Source organism: Equus asinus, chromosome 10, assembly GCF_041296235.1.
Source record: "Equus asinus isolate D_3611 breed Donkey chromosome 10, EquAss-T2T_v2, whole genome shotgun sequence".
NCBI lineage: Eukaryota > Metazoa > Chordata > Mammalia > Perissodactyla > Equidae > Equus > Equus asinus.
Window position 1 is genome coordinate 84,025,063 of NC_091799.1, and position 26,119 is coordinate 84,051,181.

A 26,119-nucleotide genomic window follows, 5' to 3' on the forward strand; every position below is an offset into this window, starting at 1 on the left:
GAGGGATATACAGGAACTCTCTGTACTTTCTACAAACCTAAAACTGCTCCAAAAAAAAGGCTGCGTGACCCAGAGGCTGGGATCTCCCTGGCTGAGATTTCTCCTCTTACATCTAGTAAAGGTCAGTAGAGATTGCAATGGAGGAAGAGAGCTGACTTCAGCATCAGAGGAGCAGTATCCCGTATCTGGTCCAAAGGACACTTGGGAGATCATGGACAGGAGCTGTGATTCTCTAGGAGAGTTTATAAGGTGGAACGTCAAGCAGCAAGAGACTAAAGACTTCAAGATGGAAAATGAAAGCACAGCAAGTTGTCATGGCTGCAGAACTCTGATGTGGGGCCGGGTGATTTGACATATAAGGTCTGGCTGGCCTTGGGCTTCCTGTCTCTGGAGGAACATTCACAATAAACTGGGGAACTACTTTCTGGGAATGCTACACACACACCACACATGCGTACACAGGTATGTATATACTTATATGTGTGTGTATATATATATATACCCAAATGAATACGCATACATGTATACGTATAGACACATGCACAAATATATATGCAAACACGAGCATATACATTTAGAGATATGTTTATAGTAAATACATGTACACACAAATAAATAGGATAATTTTAGACACCGATAAGCACTATTAAGAATACAGAATAGATTTACGTGATTGAAAATGGCACTGACAGGGCGGAGGGAGATTGGCTGTATCCAGAGTGGTCAGGCAAGATCTCTGTGGAGGAGACATTTAAGCTAACACTGAAAGATGCAAAGAAAGCAGCCATAAGAAGAGCTGAAGAAATAACATTGCAGCAAAGGTACATATTTTTATATTTAATCATTAATATTCTATTAGTTTCCTTGGGTCGTGTGTGTGTGTTACACGGGTAGTAAAGGAGAAGGGAAATCATTAGAAAGCAAAGGAAGAAAAACCAAGTATAGAAGCAAAGCTATTTCAAGGATTGCACCCGAGAATTTTCCAAAAGGTTTTTAGAAAGACAGGGGATCCTACTATTTACCAAGTACTTTGTCAGGTTAAAAAAGACAAGCAAGAGTTCTGATAACAGTTTGGGACAAAAATTTCTTTGCATTCAAAAAAATTTTGGACGATGAATTACCTAGCACAAACTGTGTGCCTCTCTGAATAGAACATTTATTTGTGAGCATGGCAATTTTTTCTATTAAAAGAGGTGACAGGAAAGGGCGTGGTTAGAGCATTGTGAAACGAGCAAGTGGTGCACACATTGGAGCACATGTCTTCTGCTCCTTATGGTCCTCAGGGAGGCGTGAAGAGATGAAACAAGTTCTGTCATACAGGCTTTGCAAATATACACAGAGAGCTAGAACAATGAAGAGGAAAGAACAAAGTGAGAGAGGGGGGAACAGGGAGAGAGAAGTAGGGGTAATGGAGAGTGTGACATGGAAAAGAATAGGACAGAAGACAAAGAGGAGAGAGAGGAGAAACATACCAAGTTCCTCCTAGTAGGATCTGGGAAAGAGTATTTAAACCATAAACTTATTAAGAGATTTATGAATGGCTCACACACGATGCAGTGGTCATGACACCGCAAAGCTGCGGATGTCTTAAGTCACGTTACCTCTAAGAAATCAAGTGTCATGGTCTCCCCTCTTTCAAGGATTTGCCTCTTCTGCCCATGTTTGTTTTCTGTACAAAGGTGGATGCTCATCAGGCTTGTGATATGCTATCACGTAGTTTTAAAGGTCTATCCATGTTCCTGAATGGTGGCCCTCAAAATGCTTGCCCACTGTAGTTCACATCTCCGAGGAGAGGGTTGCGGTTGAGAGCCGTTGAAAAGCTATTGTCCATGATACACCACGGATGGGGCTTCTGTGTTGCTTTCAGAATTTGACTGCAACTTCTGTCAAACAGTTTCTCTCCATGTCATGCATCTGCAAATTGAAATTCAAGGAAACCCATTCAACACAGTGAAATTAAGTAATAATTGAAGTGGATACTAGCTACTTCAGCACAAAAGGATTTATTTTGATGTATTTTTAGGGCTTGGTACAACACACTGATACAAAAATACTAAATCACCAGAAAAAAAAATCAGTAGCATTGTAAAGGATGTGGGAAGGGAGAAAAGAACAAAGGACTTTTCTCCAATCAAATGCAAATGGAAATGACCTGCAAGATTCTGAAAACAGTCTTTCTCCTGACAATGAACATTTTCATGCAGTGAAATCCATTTTTGAGACTCATTAGCAAGTGCTGTGATCTTGCTTATTTTCTATAGCAGCGTCTGGTTATTTCAAATTGATTAGGAGACCTCTGACGTGGGAGAGCGAATCACTGAACTACCCCAGGTATTTCTGTAATTGGTTATCGTGCTTAATTACAAATATTTCAGCACAACCAATTTATTCTGGAGCAGATTTTCCTTGCCTTTCTGCTGCCTCTCCTGCCAGTGCTGTTTCTGTTTTCAGGGAGAGAAAAGAAAGAGAGAGAGAGAGAGAAGACAAATTAACCTTCTCCTGTGCACGTTTTGGTTCTAAAAAAAGCAGATTAATGGATTGATGGATTCATTCAAGGTATTCTATCAACAGTAGTAGTCAAAAACGAAAGAAACATGAATGTATTAGTTTGTAGTGGGAGGTCACTCATTGCAAACGGTTACCAATCTTTTCCGGTTCTATTATTTCCATTAACTAGTGCTGGGAGCTGGAAGTTCAGTTCTCACATCTCTCTCATCCTGCCACGGTGCTGGCTGACCTTCATATATTCAGCCCACTTGCTCCTGAGCTCATCAGAAATAAATGGACTAGAATAGAACAGAATATGGCTCCACATCGCGCTATTCATCGTCCGGCAATCCTGAAGACCTGAGCAAGTGGCTAGTTGTGTGGGCTGCAGATGGGGCACACATTACATTCTCCACAGTCTCTCATCCATAGCCTGGGGCAGTCAGAGTCCAATAATGGGAGGCAGGACTCTGGCCAGGGCACTGGCATTGTGCCTTCTGCTTCAGCCCTTCTGCGAGGATCTGCATGAACTTTGCAGCACCGCAGAGAGATGGCGAGACCCTGAGTTTAACATCTTACGATTAGAGTGAGATTTAAGAAAACGTGGATGTTTTTTCCATTCCATCCCTGCTGGAGACTGCACGTTACCTATGAAGAAGTGTCTTCTTACTTGTGATATGGCAGATACTTTTGGCACAAAAGCAAAGCATGCGTTACCTGATGCTAACTTTGATTTTTGTCTAAGACTTTTAAATTTAAAGAGTGTTATCATTATTATCTTAAAAATTGAAGTAAACCTTCAAATGAGGTAAAAACAATTTTTGCTGTTAAAGAATGAAAGGGGTTAGATTTGTTCTGGTTTAATTCCCCATTAGTAAAATTTACTGGATTTTTGTGGGAATTTTTAAAAAAATTGGTGCTGGGAGGGCTCCTTGAGATCATTTAGGCTAACTTACTTTTCAGATGACAGAGATCAAGAGATGTCACATATGGGGCTGGCCTGGTGGCACTGCGGTTAAGTGCGCACACGGTGGCCTGGGGTTCTCCGGTTTGGATCCCGGGTGCGAACATGGCACCGCTTTGCAAGCCATGCTGTGGTAGGCGCCCCACATATAAAGTAGAGGAAGATGGGCACGGATGTGAGCTCAGGGCCAGTCTTCCTCAGCAAAAAGAGGAGGATTGGCAGCAGATGTTAGCTCAGGGCTAATCTTCCTCAAAAAAAAAGAGATGTCAAGTGATTTTTTTTGAGGGCAGTTAGTGGCAGAGGTGAAACCAGAATCTAGCTTTACTTCAATTGAAGGGCCTAGCTAATAGAAAAAAAGGTTTTCTATTTTCTCTGTATTCCCAACAACCAGCATCCTCCTTACGTCAGGAATTTCCTATCCTTATAGAGTGATTTCATTTTGCTTTTGTTGTGACAATAGACAGGAATTACTGATAATAACACAGAGTATAACAAATTGTAAAGAGTGACATTTTTCATTTTTCAATATTTATTTTGGAATCTAATGAAACTGTGTTTGATTCTCGAACATTTAAGTATGTAGAGATAGCACTTTTCTTCTGTGGCAAAGATATCCATTTTACAGCTCTTAGTATTTGCTATCAGCACTTAAGTAAACTTCTGTAAATCATTATCGAGGGTGAGAATTAATTTTAAGAAAAGTAGCCATTGGCAAGTTTCACATAACTGTGTGAGAAAAACATTCCAAGTGGGGATTTTATAGTCACTGAAGGAAGAGCTCTTCTGTTACATTAGAGCTGCCAAAAGAATTCAAAACTCGAAAGATCCAAATGACAGCAAAGCAGATTGAAGCTGCTCTTCTCTCTCCATTCTCCTTTCTTTATGCATTCAGGGCTCTGCGTCAAGAAAACTTGTGTGCAAGGGGTGCAGAAGAGATCCAATTATACAGAGCTTCAGCTAATGTCTGACGCTTTAAGTACTTTTCAGAATTTCTGTAGATCGCTATAGAGCCACCTCTCAATTTCTCAAAGTAATGAGGAGAGCCTTGGAATACATTACCCCAAAGCCCACAGAATGAAGTAATTAGTATTCATTACCAATTTTATTTCAATGGCTAATTGCACTTCACACTCATATATTGATACCAAAAAACTGGACAGTCAAGTAGCATTTACTATCATTTATTATACGAAAATGGAGAGTTCAGTTAAAAGGAAGTTTTCGCTGCTCCAAAGAGTCTGCAGAAATTTGCACACAGTTTGATAGAGTGCTGTGATCCGTAAAAGCCAGACCCAACATCGGTCAGTGGAAGGGGTGAGGGAGGTCCTTGAGTTTTAGATGGATCCCTATTACATTTGGGGAGCAGGGGAGGGGCAGCCATGAGTGAAGGTGGCAGTGGCATTTCTATGTGTGTGTACGCCCTCTGGCACCTACTGTGGGCCTAAATGGGCATGAACAAAGCTTTGAGAAACTTTGGTGCAAGTGTCTACTGAGGATGATGAACTGGGCAAATTTGTATGTGAGGGACATGCTTCTAGATTTTTTGCTCTGAGTCTTAGGAGGCAGAAGACCCCACTAACTTTGTTTGAAAACGGCAGAGGACTTCAGATGCCCACAAAATTAAATCATCTCATTCTTGCCTCTTTGGCTTTACCATATCAACAGAATAGGAAAAAAAAAAAAGGAATACATTTGATATTTTCAGTCATGGAAGTTTTCTGGAGCCCTCTTATCAGCCAGGCACTGTACTAGGAGCTTTTGCTTGCATATGGGGGCCCAGGCAAAAAAGGAGAAAACTCAGTAAAAATAGGAAATTTGGGAAGAACATAATAATAGGACAATTAAAAAATGTTTTGGTATTGTGTAGAATTGTGGAAGAGATTGTGAGTTACCTCGGGGCTGGTAAGAGTAGACTTAGAATGTCTTCATGACCCTTGGGCCTGAGGGACAGCTGGAACTCAGAGAGAGAGAGGGGACTGACTGCTAAGAGGTCTAGCTCAAGGAAGGGATATAGTCCCTGAACAGTAAGCCTTTAGAGAAAGAGCTGGGGGAGTAAATACTTTTCCCCAGCTCTCCTTCCTCCATCACATCTCATGCTGGGGATTTCTGTTGGCTGAACTCAATTAGAAACCAGGGGAGCATGGAGCTCATTGCTGCGGTCCATTATGGGTTAACATTGTGGTGGACAGATCAGGGTGTAGAAGGGAGGTCAATAGAAAGGGAAGGTATCAAGAATGCTGAGAATGCATGCTTTCTCTCACTTCGTTGCTCAGACAGCCCAGGGTGGATCGTTATAAGGCAGGATTTTTAGTTGCAAAGAACAGAAACCAACTTTGACTGGCTTAAGCAGGAAAGGATATAGAGAGCCTTCTGGAATCTCTGAGACACCTGGAAAACCAGGTTCAGAGAGGACATCACGGCTCCTTACCCTGGGTTTCTATCGTAGACACTACTGCTGCTGCTACTCCAGCAACTGCTGACATTGCCTTCATGGCCAGAGATTTTTCTTCGTGGACTCTTTTCCTTGTTTCACCAGCTACTGACTTCAAACTGGGGTGTGTGCCTATGACAGGCAGAATCTAGGTCTCTCGACTGAGCTTTGCTTCAAAAGAAGGTGGAAGAGTGAGTACCCAGCATTATTAGCTTTCTATAAAGGAGCAGTGCCTCTCACAAGAATTTTTAGGTGAAGAATTCTCCAAATTTAGGAATGGGGTTCCAGTGACGGGTGACCAAAGAGTACGTCAGATGTCACTACATGTAGGTTTTATTAGCCCCATTTTGCAGATAAAGATCTGAGATTCAGAGAGGCTAAAAACTTGCCAAATTTGTAGCTTTAGTTGAGAGTCAATCCTCAAGAGCAGGTTTTGGCTTCCCACTATGTCAGAATTTCTCTCCACTCTCTCAGATAATTCAATCTGATTTCTACTTTAGTGAAGATTTTTTTCTTTTTAAGACAGCACTGCATATTTTTTTGAAAGTGCAAATGATTCTAAAGTTAACTTGGATGAAGAAATATCTGAGAAAAACATAGAAAAAGAAAGAAAACAGAAATAGGGGAGATACACTTTCTGAGTATTAAAATAGAATACAGTAGTAATTGAAACAGTGTGGTATAGGTATATATGGATTAACACAATAGACTAGAAGTTCCAGAAATAGATCCACATAAGTATAATACTTCAGTATGTGATAAAAGTGGAATTTTAATACAGTGGAGGAAAGGGTAGATGACAAATTTGTTGGGACAACGTGCTGACCATTTCGTTTAAAAGAATTGCATCTTACCCTAATTGAATTCCAGAGGCATTAAATGTTTTAACATGAAAATTGAAAAAGAACAAAAGAAAATGTAGATGAATGGTTTTATAATCTTGATCTGTGTAGAGCCTTTTTAAGTATGGCACCAAACGCAGGAAGGCAGAGAAAAGTATTGCTAGATGGCAGTACGTAAAAAGTAAAAATTTCTCCACGGCAATAACAATATAGATAAATAGTCACCTGGAAAAATATTTGCAAAATACATGAAATAAAATGGCTAATATTCCTGGCATGTAAAGAAAAAAATCCACAGAAGAAGACATGAAAATGGCTGATTAACATATGGAGAAATGTTTAATCTCATTTGCAGTAGTAATCAAATGAATTCATATTACAACAAAATTAGCAGAAATGAAAGCAATTAATAGTCTCCAAGGTGGGCAAGGATGTGTGTGTGTGTGATTTTTATTTTATACTTTTCTGGTTGGGGTCAAAATTAGATTATCTTTCTGGAGAGTTATTTGGTATTATGGACCAAAACTTTTAAAAATGCAAATACCTTTTGATAAAAAAATTTCACTTTTAGGAACTTTCATCATGAAATAGTTAAAAAAATGCATAACTGTACAGGGATGAACATGGTAGTGTTATTTTTAATAGAAAAAATTAGGAAAAGAACTACTAAATATTCATAAACTGGGGATGCTAAATGATTTGTGTACATTTATAAAATGGAATACTATTTAGCCATGAGAAGGCACATATTTATCTTTTGAAATCAGAAGAGGTCCATGATATATTTTTAGCTGAAAAAAGTGTGTATAAAATAGTATGAATAACATATGTAATATTTGTAAGAAAAAATAAGCATCATGTTTAGAAAAAACTGGGAAGATTATGCTCTAAAATGTAAACAGTGATTTTATCTGACTAGTAGCATCTCGAATGACCTTTATTTTTCCTTTATCCATTTTGGCAGTTCTAATTATCCTATGATAAGCATTGATAAGGATAATAAAAAACAAAAAAGCTATTTCTATTTGGAAAAAGCAAAGTAAGAGATATATGTCATCATTAAGCAACATATAAAGACGAGTTTTCATGTTCTTATTTTACCTGATTTTTCAAGTGTAATTATGTGTGTGTGTGTGTGTGTGTGTGAAAGAGGGTAATAAAAAGCTAGAAAGAGGTAAAGAAAAAGATGGAGATGATAAAGAGTGATTTGTCCTGATTTGCAATCTTCAGAGGATGTAGAGGGAGAGAATCGATGCCTGTATCCTATTTTTTATGGGGAGCTTGTCTCAATCCTGTTTACAGCTTTACAGTCATCTGGCCTAGAAGACCACGGCTCTCACATGCCTTCTCCCCAGCCCCCTCTCCTGGAGCAGTGCTGATATGCAACAGAGATGACCAGAGACCTGCAAAGTGGACAGAGGCTAGATAACCTTCTCTTGATCACTGGATATTGAACTGTTTTACTCAGGGAATATGTTCACATTTGAGTAGATCAGGAGGGCAGTATTTGATGGAAATAGAAAAAAATGAGGCTTTGGGGAAATGTGTTGGGAGGGTTAAGGGAGTGAGTTCAGGGATGGGTCAATGACTGTCACCTCGAGCCCTTTCATCGTCACACCTCAAGGGTCATTCTAGCTTTTAATAGCTAAATATGGTGATTCCAGCTTCCATGCTGTATGCTGATAGGAACTATGAAGGTTTCTAGTATGTTCAAACACAGTCAGGGTGGCTGTGCCCAAGGGCGGGAGAGAGCTCATCTCTCCTTCATTGGTGAATGAGTGTTGCAGTCTGACTCCCACTGTCACGGTTGGCTCCTGAGGCTCTGTTGGCTTTCCTATTCTTTCACTCCACACTAGACACCACCTCTCTTTTTCTGCCTCAAGTTTCACCAGTGCAAGCCTGCTATGGGCAGCAGACTTTTACCAGAGCTTTGGAATGTGGCAGAAGAAGATGGAGTGGTGAAGGGAGTAAATCCATGTGACGCATTCAACATGAAGTCTAAATATTTCTTAAAATTGATTGGTGTTTAGAAATCCCTTTTTTTCTCAAGCTGCCTTACACATCATCTCTTCCTTAATTTTTGGGATCCTTGACACTTCTATTTCATGGGCAGAAACTTGAGATACCTTTTCAACGAATTTAGTCCTTTATTTTTTGGTGCAAGTGGTGGGAGGAACTAACCTTTGCTATCCAAAAAGCCCCTCAAGATGTTTTCCTAAATGCAAGAGCCGTCCTTCCTGGAGATTAATTACACTGCCCCCATGTTTGCAATAGGAATTGGCTGACTGTTCCTTTTTTATTCTCTCCATTGTATAATACTGGATTGGGACAAAACTGGGGGACGGTCAAGATATTCTTGGGATCTTTATTCCATCATGAGCTCTTTCTTAATTCTCAGGGGCCCCATTGTAGGATAGGTTAATTTTGATACCAAATGGACCACCACTTTGGGACATAGTAGGGAGCCGGTAGGACCACAAAGAAAGGAGAGAGTTAAGCAATGAAAAAAGGGGAAGTTAGTTAAAATTTTCTCCTAGGATACTAGTCTTAGAAGGGATCATAGTGATCTACTCCAACCTACTCTTAATACATGAGGAAACTGAGGTCCCCAAAATTTAGGTGACTTTCCCAGAACCATTTGATTAATCAACATAGATCTGAGACTGGAATTCTGGTCTCTAGTCACCAATCTAGTGATGTTTCCACTAGCACGTACTTTAGCTCTTCCAGGAGGGGTTAGACCAACCAAATCATCATTCATTAATGAAAATAGTATGGAACAGATATGGACGTTAGTATAGCAAGATAGCTAACAGTCTCAAGGGTTTGAGATTGCCTCTTTTTGGGAATTTTGCTATTTCGTTATCTCTAGTTGTTCATAGAATTTAGTAGCTTTCTTTTTTTCTAAAACAGAATATTGTACTTAGGAAAGTACTTTTCAAGATGAGAGGACTCTAATATTAATAAGACAGCAGAGCTAATTTTACAAATAGTTGAATAATTGAACAGTAATCTATTGGGGACATACATAATAGAGACCTGATGATAATAACACATTTTTCTTGAGCAAGTATTTTCATGTTGGAGATTTTATATATATATATATATATATGTATATATATATATAAAACCTCTATTTTTGGGAAAAGATCAAGAAAGGACCAATACTCGAGAGAGAACTTCAAAAGGCAAGTCAGCGTTTTTGACCAAGTTTTCTCTCTTTGCATATAGGCAAGACTACAGCCAGAACAGCAGCAAAGGGATTCACCAAGTGAAGGGAAAGAACATTTGAAGCAAGAGAGAAATAATTTCCTAGCAAGAAGGGCTATGTGATCATGGTTCAGCTGGTGATCCATTATGCCTGTTAAGAGGCCAAAGAGAACTGTAGATCTCTGAGGTCCATGCGGGCAGAGGCAAGGGAATAAGATGAAGGGAACACTGGAATAAATGAAGTGCGCTAACAGCTGAAAAAGGCTGATGGATGTGCTCTGCACCTCAGAAGACAGAGCTCCCAGCAGGAGAATAAAGTGTGCAACAGAGCAGAGCCTGCTAGAACCACACAGTTAGAGAACTGAACCTCTAATAACCTCCCGTTTCAGGAGTTTATAATGTGCTATAAAAACCCCCTGTCTCTAGACTAAAACCCGGCACGACCACACTTAACTGCATTTTACTGCCATTGCACAAATCCCTGATTCGCCGTTACTTTCTCTTAAATAGGGCTGGATCTATTTTCAGCATTGCAGGTGCCAAGACGTTTTGTAAAAATTTTCCGTAGAGAATGGATTTGATTTTTAAAATGTAGAAACTGGATTTCAATTCTTAAATTGAAATGCTGGACTAGGCACCAAGGACATTTTGATTAAATCATGCCTATGTTCAGGCTATTAATTCCAACTTGGATGGTGTCTGTAGATATAGCAAACTACTTGAAAAGCAGAGATATTCTGAGTCTCCAAAGGGTGAAGGTCATCCGAGCTAACTCTCCTCAGCAGCCTTCATAATAAAATTTGGGGAAACTTTTACTTCTCATATATATTGGCAGTTCCATTTACTATCAGTCAAGAGGACATAAAATATTTTATTTCATAGAAGAGCCTATTGACACTTTAAAAATAGACCCAATAATAGACATAGTGCTTACATGTGTATTTCAAATGTTGCAGCTGTCAGTAATGCGTCTTCTTAAACACCTTCACGTGACACAGTTTTATTTCATGGTTGGTTACAGTCCATCGTAAGCAACCAATGGTTGGTTAAAGTCAGCTCATTGTATCCCTACTTTCCTTCTCTGCAGCATTCTCTATAATCAGAATCAATTATAACAAACAAATTCTCGTTATCTATTCACTAATTTCCAAATAACAGTCTTTTCCTAGGTACATAGGATGCTCTGCAAAGTGTAGAAAAAACAGGCTACCATCATGGAAGCATAATAAACTGAAGTAAAAAACACACAATCTAGAGAACCAAAAGCCTAATTAAGCAGTTTGCAATATTTTATATTTTTTCAGATTTGTTCCTGAAGAAAGGGTCACTTCGATAGTTTAGCTGTTCCAGCTAATTATTTTCACAGTGAATTGCTATTCGCTCTTGACTCCGTTGGTTTGTTTATTTTTAAGTTGGGGGCCTTGAATCAAGCCGGGACTTTCAATTCAAAGGTCCAAATAATGCCCCCCTCCCTTTTTTGAGGAACTAGTGGGCTAAATATGCTCTTCTAGAGAAGAAAAGTTTTGCACAACGGGTGGAAAAATCTTATATTTTTTCCAACTTTAAGCTACACGTTGCATTTTTCTTTCTATTATCAGTAAGGCCAGTGAGTGAAGGATTAAAAAGCCCCTTTACTTTTAACAATATTTTATTATTTTAACATCTCAAGACTCAGAGTTCTGGAAATGGACAAAATAATAAACATAAAAAGATCCCGCTTGTATACGAATCCTTTGCGAGTATTTTGATTCTGTTTTTAAGGCTGAACTCTTCTTCTTTGGTTACCTGAATTATGGGATGCTGCATTGCCTTTTTTCAAAATCCTTCTTGGGTGCTTTTTGTGCATTTTGAGCTATGTAAGTCAATCGGGGCAGTGATTAGAGCACACTGGTCTGCATGTGTTTTTGTCCAATTTTCTAAAGTACTCTGTATAGTACAGTTCTAACTGGGATCTGTTTGGATATGGTGCACTTGGGACATGGAAAAGGGGAGTGTTATCTTGCCTGGGCAATGGCTTCCTGGAGGAATGCCTTGAGTTGAGTCTTGAACAGTCAATTTGAGTTGCCAAAGCCCTGTTTTTTGCACACAAATTCCAGGCAGAAGGATCTATGAGTGAAAGTTTCCAGAGATAGGCAGGGTTCAGATGTATAATGGCTTTGCCAGGGCTGGGTGGAGGGGAAAGGGGAACTCTCTGAAAGATTTTGGACAGGTAACCCCTTGCATATGGTTAGAACAACTACTTAACATGCTCTCTTGGAGCCCTTTGAGCTCTTTAGAATTTATTATTTTACTGCCTAGCAAGGCTGCTCTCCAGGCTTCATAAATTGACAGTCTTTCAACCAAATAGAGCAATTTGCTGAGCTTCCCAGTGACAGGGCTCGCCTCTTCTAGGTGTGGTACATTCCTTTGGGCCTCTACTTACATTTTTCTTTTCCCTGCTTGTTACAATGCCTGATTCTTTCCCTGATATCCTGACAAACTATTGTATTAATGGGTAAATCTAGATTAAAATTATCCCTTCCTTGTCACATGTTTGCATTTGAGCCTGAATCCTCCGAAATGGCTTTCTTGGAGGAGATTTGAGGCCCCATGCCAGCCACGAAGAGATGCGAGCTTTCAGCTCATCTCAAACTAGGCCACGTAAGTGACTGTCTACGCTGACTTCAAAGACATTTGGTTTTGGTGCTTAATCTGGTCTGCCGTGAGAAGCTTGCCGTTATACCTTCTAAAACTAAAAACTGTGTGTGGATGTGTATTTAGATTCAGCATAGCGGTGTGTGTGTGATTTTTTTTTTTTTAGTTTGTGCTTTCAAGAACCAACTAAGAAGGTTCTGTTATTTGATCCTGCTGATGTTCCCTTTCAGACAGCTGCCACCAGCACCGCTTGGCCACTTCCTTTTTATTTCCTATTCCCTTTTAACTGTCTAGCTTACTTTGATATGATTTTGTCTCTCTCTGTAATGACAATGAGAGAGGATGTTTTTTCCCAAGGCCATGGCATGGTATGCCTTTTAATTCATTTTAGGCTTATTACCTTGCAAATGTAAGAGTGAATTAGGGCTCTGTTTGCCTGGGCCAACCATGTTGTAGACATGTTGAAAGGTGAAAATGTGCATTAGACCACGTGTATGCCTGACAGCCCCTTCCTATCACAGAATTGGTCATTAGAGTTTTAATTCCTGGATCTGTCCCTATTCTGCCTTGTGACTCAGGATAACCTACAGGAGAACCTATCTGTTCTCTGCCTCTTTCTTTATAAAAGAGTAAAAAGAATATAATTTTACCTTCCTGAACTCCCAGGGATGACATGAGCTTTCAGATCAGGTGTGAAAGTGGCTTTGAGTCCATGAATTCTATGCAAGAATGCTTTTAAAATGGCTTGATACAAAAATGTTAAGTAGAGACCATATTTTGTTTTGGGAAACTATATATGTTTTTTAGAAATAATATTTCCATTGCACAATTGCAGTTTAAAAAATTTTTACTGTGACTTCTGGATCTTATTTTAACACATGATTTAACAATATGCTGTGCTTTTGACAGCGTTATATATCTTTCTCTAGAAATCTCTAAGACTGTGCTGTTAATTTGAACGTAGGGAGTGAATCTGGTCTCCGGTGAATATTGCCACCACTGGAACCTGATGTCCTATTAAAAATTCACAGAATAAAAATCACAGGTGATGCTGCTATATTGTGGAGTGACTCTTTCCAGTATATTAGAGAGCCTATTTTACAATGCATTTTTCTTTCTCAGTCTTTCCCTCTTGATTGCACTCAGCTTCTGGCTGACCTATTGGTAACTCCAAGATAGGATACATTACTCTATAACTTTAGGGGAAAAATAGCTTTGTATTAACACAGAGACCATACATTTATATTAAGCGATATGCATAATGAACTACTCTTATATTCATGTTTATAATTCCTTGTTACTATACATCTTTAATTCTTTCCATGTCAGATGGTGGCAATTTGCCACTATTTCTTTCACTGGAGAGGGAGCATATGGTCAGCTCCCTAGATTTGAAAATTCAGACCCTATATTCCCACTAATGAAATGATTTTGAAATTATGGAAATTGCTTCTTTCTCTCTAAAGACTAAAGCTGTGATTCCCCACTCCAGTTTCATCACCCTCCAGGGTAGCTCCAATCATCCCAGAAAGTGGCATGAAAATTTTAAGACAAAATTAATTTTAACTCATTTTAAATTAAAAACAAATGCATGCCAAACTGTGCTATTACAGAAAGGTTATCTTGATATCCAAAAAATGCCATTCTTAACCTCAAAGTATTCTATTCCACGTGTGTTGCACACTAGCCAGGAATTATATGAGACTTATACTCAGGGTGTCCTCACTGTAAAGAGCAGAATTTCGTTATTCTACAGAAACTTCTTTCTCAAGACTTTCTAATTAAGGCTTGAAAGAATTTCAGGGCAATGTGAAGGAGACCAAATTATAGTTTAAGGTTGAACCCTGTTTTCTGGTAAATCTGAGTTCCATTTGAACTAGACATAAACCTCCATGCTAGGACGAAAAACGTTTTGATTCATATTCCTTCCACTTTATGCTGTCTGTCCACCAGTATCCCTAGACTTACCCTAGAATCCTTACCTGATGTCATCCACCAGCTGTCTCTTAGAAAGTGCCCATAAGAAACATCTCCTTACTTCATTGCATCATTATTATGCTTTTAAAAAAATTATTGCGTCAATTAATTGGCCTTTAGGAGCTAGAACATTCTTTATTAATCATGGCAGCCTGGTTATCCATATTTTTGCATTATTTCTTCTCTTCCGATCCATTGCTGAAGTTCAACATAATTTCTTTTGAACCCAAAGGCATGTTATTTCCTTTCTGTTTTGTCTCTGTAAGTTCTCTGCCTCATCTTAAATTGGATTCATTTTTTCTAGACTTAAAGCACCTTTAGGATCATTTCAAGGTAATTTTTATTTTTATAGTTCACACAAACCTTATATGTACTGTTCTGTTTATTTGAAATCAAATGATAAGCACTCACTTTCCTTCACTCACGGGTACTTTCTCTAGCAGTGGGGAAAAAAGGTAAGATTTAGATTCCACAACTGCTTAAAGTCATATTTAGAGCAAATGATGGTATTTTGATAAGTGGAGCCAGGGTGTGACAGTATAAATCTCCGTTAGCAATTTGGTAAGATCCGAAAAAATGTAAGTAAACAAGGTCATTATCCTGCTGGACCTCAGCCTACAAGATGCTAACCAAGGCCTTGATGGATTAAAGACTCTTCCAGCACTACCTAATATTTCTATGCTTTCTGTTTGGAAAAATGGGGAAATATGTCTCATCATAAACTTAAAACATTGAAGTGGTGTCAAGGATAGGATGGGACAGAATGAACATTCTTTGTATATGCTGAAATTTTACTCATCCCAATTTTAAATTATTATTTTTATTATTATTAGCACCATTTTTGATATAAACATTCAGATGCAGTTGAAGTCTACTTTAGTGTTATGAAGAGACATAACAGATATATCTGTCCTATACCAAAAAGATCCATTGCATATGGAATGTGTGTGATGATTTGACTTGCTCTGTAACAATTTTAGATCTTCAAAGGCAAAGGATATTGACAAGAAATGCAAATGACATGTGGTAGAGACACCTAGCTGAACAGTCTGTGGGCCCTATCCAGCGCAGAAGGATGCTGGGGAGTGGCTACCCATAGCATTTCCCAGCTCCTTTTCCCTTGTAGATGGGGCTGTGTGACTAGTTCTCACTGGTGAAATATGAAGAAAAGTGACTTCCAGATCAGTGTGATTAAGAAACAGGTGGGCCTTGGCCATAGTCTCTTTTACCATCCATCAGCTGAATGAAGAGGACTCCTAGGACCTAGAAGAGGACAGAGCCCTAAAGAAGATGGAAGAAGCACCGGTCCCGAGCGACCATGTAGAAGCCTGCCCAACCAAGAACCCCCTGGATGATTCTGCTGTGAAAAATAAACTTTTGTTATGTTAAACGACAGAGAAGTTGGGACTTATCTATTATAGCAGGTAGGATTTTACCTTGATAAAATAATATGAAAATATCATATTCTAGCTATGGGATACTTAGCACAAACCACGTGCAGAATAGTCAACAGTAGGAGGAATAAAGTTGAAGACACGCTTAGTGTATATCTCTTTTCAACACTTGGAAAATATTCTAAAATGATTTTCTTATTTCTAATTTCATTGAACATCTTTGTAACTGATAGTATTATCTGGAAGGTTTTAATGAACCTGCTGAAATGCTAAGAGTTTTGAAGGATAGTTTAGTTTATTATTATTATTATTTTTTGGCTGAGGAAGATTCGCCCTGACCTAACATCTGTTGCCAATCTTCCTCTGTTTGCCTGAGGAAGATTCACCCTGAGCTAACATCTGTGCCGGTCTTCCTCTATTTTGTAAGTGGGTTGCCGCCACGGCATGGCCACCGATGAGTGGTGTAGGTCCGCTCCTGGGAGCTGAACTCAGGCTGCCAGAGCAGAGTGCCCCAAACTTAACTGCTAGGCAATGGAGCCAGTCTCAAAGGATAGTTTACTTTAAAAGATTATCATAGAGTGGGTTATCCAAATGTGTGCTTATCATTTATGAATATATCTAGTACACGGTTCAAATGCACAGCATATAAAGGTTTTCCTGTGGCCATATATTATCAATAATGTTTTAGATATTGTATAGCAAAATGTATATAATATTCTTATCACGAGATAGCTAAGATTGTTCACATCATAAGAACTAGGAACAACAATGCAATGGACATCAATACTTGATAGAGAAAAGGATTTAACATGCTCCAGCATTCTACAGTTCACCATCCTGTAGTGTGAACATTTCTTTCTCTCCCTCCTCTTTACTTCTCTCATATAATTTCATGGAGACTTGACAAGACTTCAAATTCCAAAATGTTCCAACTGAAATGTGACATGATAGTAAAAATTAAGAATCATACTTCTTATTTTACTTAACTACATTCAAATGTGCAGTAGTTCAGAAGGCTTTAGGATATATTTTTACTTTAAATACTACATCAGGAAAATTTTAATGTTGATCACAGATGGAACTATCATATTTATAACTCAATTGTAATTCAATCATTACTTTGGGGACAGAAAGTCCTCCAGGGAGAGTCACACATTTACATGATGTATCCCAATGCTCAGCTCTGTATTTGTAACTCTGTTTCAACCAAGAGATGTGTAAAATCACAGATGACTGGTCAACTCCCTATTGGCTGCAACTGAGAAACCTTATGAATTCCATTTTCCACTTATTAAAATTTAATGCTCTAATATTAATAGAGGCTGTGAACTAGGTTCTTGCTAAGATTTTCAGATGAGAATCTGAAATTGGGCCAGACTTAGCTGGTACCAGCAATATTTTGAAATTGGATCATTCTCTCCTCTTTTTATCTCTATTCTGCACCCCTTTCCCTCTCAAAATTCACTGTTCCTTTTTCACTATATTCCTCTTACATCCTCTCTCAGTGACCAGTTTTTACTTTGTGGGGTTCTGTTTTCTGTTGTCCCAGAGGAAGACGATTTACAGTCATGCGCTGCATAACAACATTTTAGTCAACAACGGACTGCATATAGGACGGTGGTTCCATAAGATGAATACCATATAGCCTAGGTGGGTAGTAGGCTATACCATCTAGGTTTCTGTAAGTACACTCTGTAAAGTTTGCACAATGATGAAATCACTGAACGATGCATTTCTCAGAATATTTCCTGGTCGTTAAGCAACACATCACTTTATATCCTAGTCCATAGCTTTCTACTCCACTCTCCTCCCTCTGTCATCACTTCTTGCCTGAATTAATGAAATACCCTTTTTACCTTGTGTCCCTAAATTCAATCTTCCTTCTTTCTAATTTTTTCTCCAGAATACATCCAGAATGATGTTCCAGAAATGCAGGTCTGTTTGTGTTTCTCCCTACTTATAACCTTTCATTGTCTTCCCTTTGCTCTCAGGATAAAGTCCAAATTAACAATTGGACTTTAACATTGTTGCTAGGATTTGGATTTAGGTCTGGCCTGCTACCATGGCTGTGTGACGTGACCTAGTTACATCTTAGTTTTACTACACAGTCAATTCTCATTATTTGTGGAAGTTATGTTCTGCAAAGTTGCTGTGAACACTGAATTAGTGAATACTGAACCATTGCTCCTAAGGGCAATACAGGTTGAGGTTCCTGTGAGCCTCTGGTCACAATATTTTCATCAACAGATTAATATATAACATTTTTTTGTGTATATTTCTGTTTAAAGACACCTTAATATATATTATTGATTCATTAACATTGAACTTATGGCCAACGGTACTATAACTCATGCCTACATGAAACTTATCTAACACATGTATTTTCTCTGTATGGCACATCACAGCCATCTTGCACCAGACACTAGACAGAATTTTAGCACTATTCTTGGGAACCATTTAAAATAGGGAAATGACCAACAAAAAGCACAAAATGCGAAAAAATGTGGCACTAAATAGGCGGGGAAAAGAACACTTGTTTACAGTATGAGAGCTGAAATGAGAAGGCAGAGATTCACCCTGTTTGTCCTCAGCTGGGAACAGACTCCCATTGGGTGACTCAAAATTCTCCCTGCTCCACACATTTCTGTGACTGGCCACAAAAATGCTGTGAGTATTGATTTTGAGGTTATAAATAAATTTTAGTGAGTAAAAAAATTTGCAAATAAGGAATCCATGAATAATACGATTGCCTGTGCATGGAAGGGAATATGGCTGTAACAGATGCTCTTGGTTTCCTATCCTCCATGTCCATCTTGTGTTTTGTTGGCCAATTTCTAATTTTGGAAGAGTTGTGCTCACTGCTTCCTATGTGGCCATGTGCTTAGAGAGGAGGCCCTGGACTCCTGCTAATTCATAACCATCTAAACCAATCACTTTGCCAGTAAAAGGTTTAGAGATGGGCATGTGACCCAGTGTAGCTAATGAGATGTGGGGGAAGGGGCAGTGAGCTGCAGGGCTTCTGGGAGAGACTTTCCTGCTGACGAGAAGACACACCAGAAGAGACACTTCTCTTCCTTTTCTATTGGAAGTATTTGTGCCTGCCTGGAACAGCAGACAACAGGGATCGCCTCTGAAATTGTGAAGACAAAGCTGAGATGCTGAGTATGGCTCAAAGAAAATTTGAGCAGAATCTAGGTTTTTGAGGACATGGGTCAACAACTGAATTAACCAACTAATCCTCCTTGATATGTGAGATGATAACCTTTATGCCAATTTGAGTAAGTTTTGCTTGTTAGTTACTTGCGACCTAAAACATCCTGATAATGTGCTTTATTTTTCATAAAGCTAGTATTAGGAATAAATGGTAGAAAAACATAAAAATATACATACACATGCCATCTGTTATTTGGTTGAGACTTGATAAACGTTACTTTCCCTATTGTATTTTTAGGCATAGAAAGACTATACAAGTTAAAGACCAAATACCAAAGATTTGTCATCACTGTTTCAAGTTAACAATAAAATAAGCTGATTCAAAACCTTGTAGGATATTGTATTTCATGTTCTTGCTTAAAATTATAATCTCAACTCCTTTTTTCCTCTTCGCCATTTGTAACTCAACTATTCACTCTTCTATTATATATGGCACTGATTAATGCTTTAAATTGAGGTATCATGGTTATTATAAAATTGTCACAATATTTCTGTAACAAATTCATCATGCTGTGGGGTAGACAGAACCTATATTGCAAGGGGCTTTGTGACTATCCCAAGTGAAGAAGGGCAAGTTTTCAGAAATTGCAGTTTGCGTATAAAAAATAAATTGAGCGGACTCATTCTCAGCCATTGTTTTATTCGTTCAACTGAGTATTTATTAAGTCTTTACAATACTCAAAGCATAGGCTGGGTTGCAAAGCTCCCTGGAGGATATGTATCATGCCCCTAAGACTTAGAATAATTGGCATGGCTTAGGTTGTAAAGTTTTGGAGACCACAAGGTGTTTCAAACATCTTTGTATTGTCTATGCTGCTAAGTCTAGAAACTTTCACACAATAAGCCCTCAATAAAGACTTGTCAAATAATTGCCTACAGTGGTATAGAGCACACACACACACGCGTACACACACACATGTTTATATAGGACTAATATTTGCCAAAAGAGTATATGATTCTTTCTTCTGTTGAATTTTTAAATGGTATTGAATGGCTGTGTGTCCTCATATTTCCTTGAGTTCACACATTTCTCTGTTAACTGCGTTACTCAGAACTGTCTAAGAAGTGTTGTTTGTCCAGCTTTTCAGAACACTCGGTCACTTCATGACACGGTCATATCTGGTGGTTCATAGGTAGAGTGTTTGGGGACTTTCTTTGTGATTTTGCTTTCCTGAGAGGTCTGATGAAGCCACACCATTCAGCAGGGATTTGCAACGCCATCACCTCTGGTGAGTGGACACCGAGACCTTGAGCTAATGCTCTTTAACTTCCAAATGATTTCTCTGAGCCACTTCTGGGATTTGGACAAGTAGTTTAACACTTAGCTATTTTTTTCTTACAGATAATGCATTGGAGTACTAGAATAAAACCATTTTCTCTCTTCAATAGAGATAGTATTTAATTTCCCTTTAAACATTTAAGTTTAGCGTTTTCGCTTACTCTGCTATTATTTTCAAAGAGCATTTCAATCAGTGTTGACATAGGAATGATCATATTACTCCCTGTACAACATGCACGATGAAACTGAGAAACTTCTAATCACACCTCCCTCAATCCTAATGAAATTAACATAAATGGGAATTTGAACTGTTTTAGGGTGCTATGCAAAGGTAAATGTTATTACTGTTAACTACTATTTTAAATCCCTATGACTGCTGAAAATCTCACTACAATTAAATAAAAAAAACTATTTATTAATGGAAAGCAATGCATCTTTTAAAATACACAAGGCTTGGATTTTAAAATGAAAGAACAGGGCCGGCCCCGAGACCGAGTGGTTCTTTGCGTGCTCTGCTTTGGCGGTTTGGGGTTTCACCAGTTTGGATCCTGGGCGCGGACCTAGCCCCACTCATCAAGCCATACTGACGCGGTTCCCATATAGCACAACTAGGAGGACCCACAACTAGAATATGCAATGATGTACTGGGGGGCTTTAGGGAGTAGAAGGAAAAAAAAAAAGACACATTGGCAACAGATGTTAGCTCAGGGCCAATCTTTAAATAAATAAATAAAATAAAGAACAATGGCCTTTTATAGATTTGTAGGGATACTTGGTTTGTGTTATTTTGAATAAACCCGTTATGATGTTGGCTGACTTTGCTGTCCTTTGTAGAGTGCTCATGTTTCTCTGTGAGATGGCATGTTAGGGTCCACTAAGTTAGGCTGCAGGAAAAAAAACAAAACCTCAGATCTTAGTAGATTAACAGCACACAAGTTTGCTTCTTGTTCAGGCTACATGTTCATTGTGAATTGACAGAGGGGAGCACCATTCATCGTTGTCCCTCAGGAGTCAAAGCCAATGGATGCTCCTTTCATTTGGACGTGAACTTCCCCGGGAAAAGAGAATAGTGATCTTAGAACTTCTGAGAAGTGACACAATTCTTTTGTGCTCACCTTTCATTGGCCAAAGCAAGTCATATGATGCGACAAACTTCAGCCAGGTAGGCAAGAGGTACAACCCTACTCCAGAAGGAGAATTGGGATCTCTGAGAATGGTCCTGAAGCCTGTCACCATTGTGAGTGATAACTGGAAATGCGATTGGAAAGGCGAGTTAGGGACCGTTTCCTGAAGCCATGTTTGCAAAACACACAAAAAGCTTTTACTTTTTTTTATGTTTCTGTGGGTTGGGTTTTTTCCAGTTGGGATGGATGGGGGATATTAAGACAGAAGCTTTAACTGTTACAAACGATCCCTTTGTTCTTTTTGCATGTTTCTTCAGGAAGTCTAAAGAGTGCTGAACTCTGCTTGCAGGGCAACATGCGAATTATTGCATACAGGACAGTAAGAGTTCTGTGCACATTAGGTGAACAGTTTGCTTTTCCTACGTGTATGAAGTCTGAGATAATCAAATGGTAATTTTTTCCCCCTGGATATCAGCATCTATTACTTTTATTGTCTGTGATGGAATAATACAGTATAATCCTTAACTGGTTATAATAAACGAGATACAGCTCCCCCTCTTATTTGTGCTCTCTTGACTTCTTTTGAAAATACATATACTTTCTCACTTCTGAACTGAGTGCACATTAAAAAGATTGTAACAAGAAAAAAAAATTACATCATTTTAAGTGTGTTTAATAATCACTTGGTGTATTCATATTCTTCCATTGGTGTCAGTCAATTCACTGACAGATTTCAAAAATTTTTTTAAAAAAGGAACAAAAGAAAAGAAAAATGGAAACCACAACACTGTTGTGGCAGCAATTAAGAGAGTGGCTTTTGGGGAAGGGATTAGAATGACCCTGGGTGGTAGGCAGGTTTTATTGGCTTGAATACACATTGAAAAGGCTATTTTAAAATTGGTTTAGGGAAATATAAGCCAAAAAATTTCATTTTTATTTAGTATGAATTAAAAAAATAAAAGGTGGGCATATACTTTTTTGAGCAAAAGTTTAGCATTAAAGTGACCAATAAGCCAAATGGAGAGTAATGCCCTTAATGGAAGTATAATGAGTGGTGAGGTCAAGAACTGGATCTACTCTAAATTATTTTCTTAATAAAGAATAGACTTTTATTCTCTAATTTCTTTTAATTTCAACAATAAAGATTTTTAAATAGTAGACAAAGGGCCCTAGGCTAGGCTTCTATTTTATAAAATGTCATCAAAAAAGTCCTAGAGAGGAGTTTCTAAGAGGACTGTCTCATAAATGCTGCCTTTGTTTTTCAGGGACTTTGAAGCTTGGGAGGTGTTCTCTTCAGTTATTGAGTTACCTCCCCTGTTTGTTTATTACCACTCAATTAAGGCTTGCTCCTGGCGGGAGCAGACAACCTCCTGGTGGCCCAGAGCTGGACCTGTGCACAATTGGTCCAAGGAGATAATCAGTGGGACCAACAGGCTTCTACAGAGATGTGTCTGCTCACAGCAAGAGAGGAAATAGGAGATGACTGGAGGGAAAGTCTTGCTAAGCTGGAAAAATGAGTTAGACACACTCCTAAATAGAATCGGAAAGCATTATAGTCAGAGACAAAGGCGAAAGGATATGAGAAAGGTTGCTTACTGTTCCTACCTGGGAACTGAAGGAATGTTTACGGCTGTATAGTACCTCCTGACAGCGCTATGTTTCTTTTCAGCCGTGTTAACCAGAAAGGGGCATCACTACTGAATAGATATTTTCATTACTTCCATTTGTTCTGCCTTTTTTATTTTTTAATATTTTTAATTATGAAAGAAGGACAACATAGTGAAAACCAAAATTAGTGAGCTTGACTGAAACAAGCACTTCCCAATTAAACGTAGGGGAAATAAAACTGTACCAATAGCTCTGACCTCAGAGGCACTATTCTTTACAATATGCAGCGCAAACTTGGGCAGCTCCATCTAACATCAAGGTCCAGGAAAACAGAAATCATGATAATTGAATTGCAAGCCTTATGCTCTTACATCATATCATTATTTTGTCAAGTCATTGGAAGACAAGCTAGGAAAGCAAATTTTATCTCCCGGAGAAAAATAAGTATCTGAACAATAGGTTCTGCTGGTTTTCACGTTATTCTAGTATATTTGATCATTTCAGATTTTTTCTTTTAATGGATTCGAGTTTGAAAGTCTCAAACTCAATGCCAACTACACATCCTCTCATTTGGTGAACTCTTGCTTGTTTATTTTTAACTGTATTTAGTAAGGATATTTAGGAAATTACTTCCTAAGCCTTTTTTGTTATTTACTTTTATTGATTCTGAATACCAGAAATTCAAAAAACAGGATGAAGTGCTTACTCTTAGGAAGGTGCAGAGTCTATAAGAAAATAAAAATGTAGACGAAACAACAACACAACCAAGAAAAACAGGACGCGAGATGAAGGAAACAAACAAAAAATCCCAGCCTCTCAGGATAAAGCAGCCATTAGTGTTAACATTGGTTGATTAGGATATGTAAGTGGGAGAGTTTTATGGACCATTTGCTTTCTTCATTTTGATCTCTTCTCCTTCTCTTCCTTCTTCTCCTTCTTCTCTATAATGATAATTTCTAGAAATTCATGCAGAAAAGGAAGCTGGTACACAAAACCTAAATGAATATCATCACCTTATAATAACAGTTTTGGACACAGTAAAGATGCCAGCATCACGGCAATAGCCTCATGGGGAGCTCTCTCTATCACCCTATTTTTTTGGGAATATAATTAGCACCTGTGTTCCAGTCCTCTATTAAGCTTATATTTTTATTCTCAGTACTTATATTTTAGAAGGCAGGCTGACCGGGGTACATTGGATACTTTAACATGAGTTCTAATAAAATTTATGCATTTTATCAACTTCTAAGCGAAATTGCTACATTTTCATTATTGAAAATTATTTTTTAAAAATCCTGTTTCCCCCACAGTCAGGCTTCCAAAGGAATGAATAAAGCAGCACTGAGTTGCAACATGTGCGTTTTTCAGCTCGTTTCATAGGTTATTTGTCCTTAAAAGGTTTTAGAAGTTTCTGTTTCCACATCTCAGGTTGAAAAATATTATCTAATATTTACACATCTCTGTGTTTACCCTCTTTAATTGTGAGTCAGTTTTAATACAGGAGATAATAGACATTTGTGTGGTCGGGACTCTCAGGCAGTTGAATGCATTATTTTTCTTAGGTGATAACCCAGCGAGTGATGTCAGACTCCAAATACGATGGTTGACCGCACAAGTTTCAGCACCATCGCTCTTGAAAACCTTTTCGGTCCAGTGCAGAACTTTTTAAAGATTAAAACAGATTTGTGATATCAAAAGGTATTTTGATGGTCAGCCAAAATTCCACAAGGATAGGATTAAGCACCATAAACTTTATCCTCCTTTGCAATGAGTTTAAGATATGATTTTTAGAGATAGATTAAATGTAGATTCCCTTTGTATTTGAAATGCATATTCTAAATTACTACAATAGATTTACTGTGCAGTTTCGCTTGGGCTCCAGGGGTCTGAAGGCTGGCTTGGTCAAATGACTTCCAAAAGTGCTCTGGTTATTAACATGCTTAATGTTGTAAGCCAGATGAAATAAAGAAGCTAGCAGAAAAGCCCAGCTTTCTTCGGAGAGAGTGCAATATAGCTTGCTTTAATTTGCTCCATGGAACCTTTGCACGCTATTGGTGATATAGGTAAGACAAGGCCACAAAAAGGTTTTTCTATGATTTCTCCAAAGCAGGGTTTCTGCTTTATATTGAATTCTATAAATTTGGACTTCCTTAAATGCTTAAGTAGTCTTAAATTCACAAAAATATTACCTTCTAGGTAATACTAAAGGTTTACAATCTTCCATCCAAAACTCTTGGGACAAAATTGCTTGAGAATTCAGATTCCCACCTGCCCCTCAGTTTTAGAAAGGTAATATTGTGCACATGCTTATAGATTATGTAATACTTTCAGCAAGGTCTGGGGCAAAAATCCTGTGATCAAACAGATGAATATCTTTTCAGCAAGCATATGAATGTTCACAGTACGTGAGATAAACAGAGAGCATGACTAGCCTGTCTTCGGTTCAGGTCTTTTTCACCAGAACTATGAAAAACACAAGCTTTTTGGATTTTGGCATTTCAGATAAGGGATTAGAGGTCTGTACCAATTTTGTTTTTCTGGTATATCCTGGTAGACTTTGTGAAGCTTTTAAATATTTTTTGATAAAGGGAAGCACTATAAAATTATTTTAAAACATTAAATGCTCATAGTATCTTTGAAATATTTGGAAACTTTTGTTAGTCCAGTATTGTTTACATAAAGCTACTAAATTATTACTGATAACTAATTTATACAGACATAAGCATCAGTATTTGCTTCATAGTTATAAAAGATTAAATTACATATTTAAATTTTGAAAAATTTTCATTGGAAACATTGAGTACTGGTATACTTGAGATACACGTGATCACATTGTCCTCCAGCTCTCTGGATCTCCTCTTTCCTACTCCAGGAACTTTCCTTCTACAGTTACTCCTTCCTTTCTTGCATCATTTTGGATCATTTTCTCTCTGGATCATTCACATCGATCTTGAGC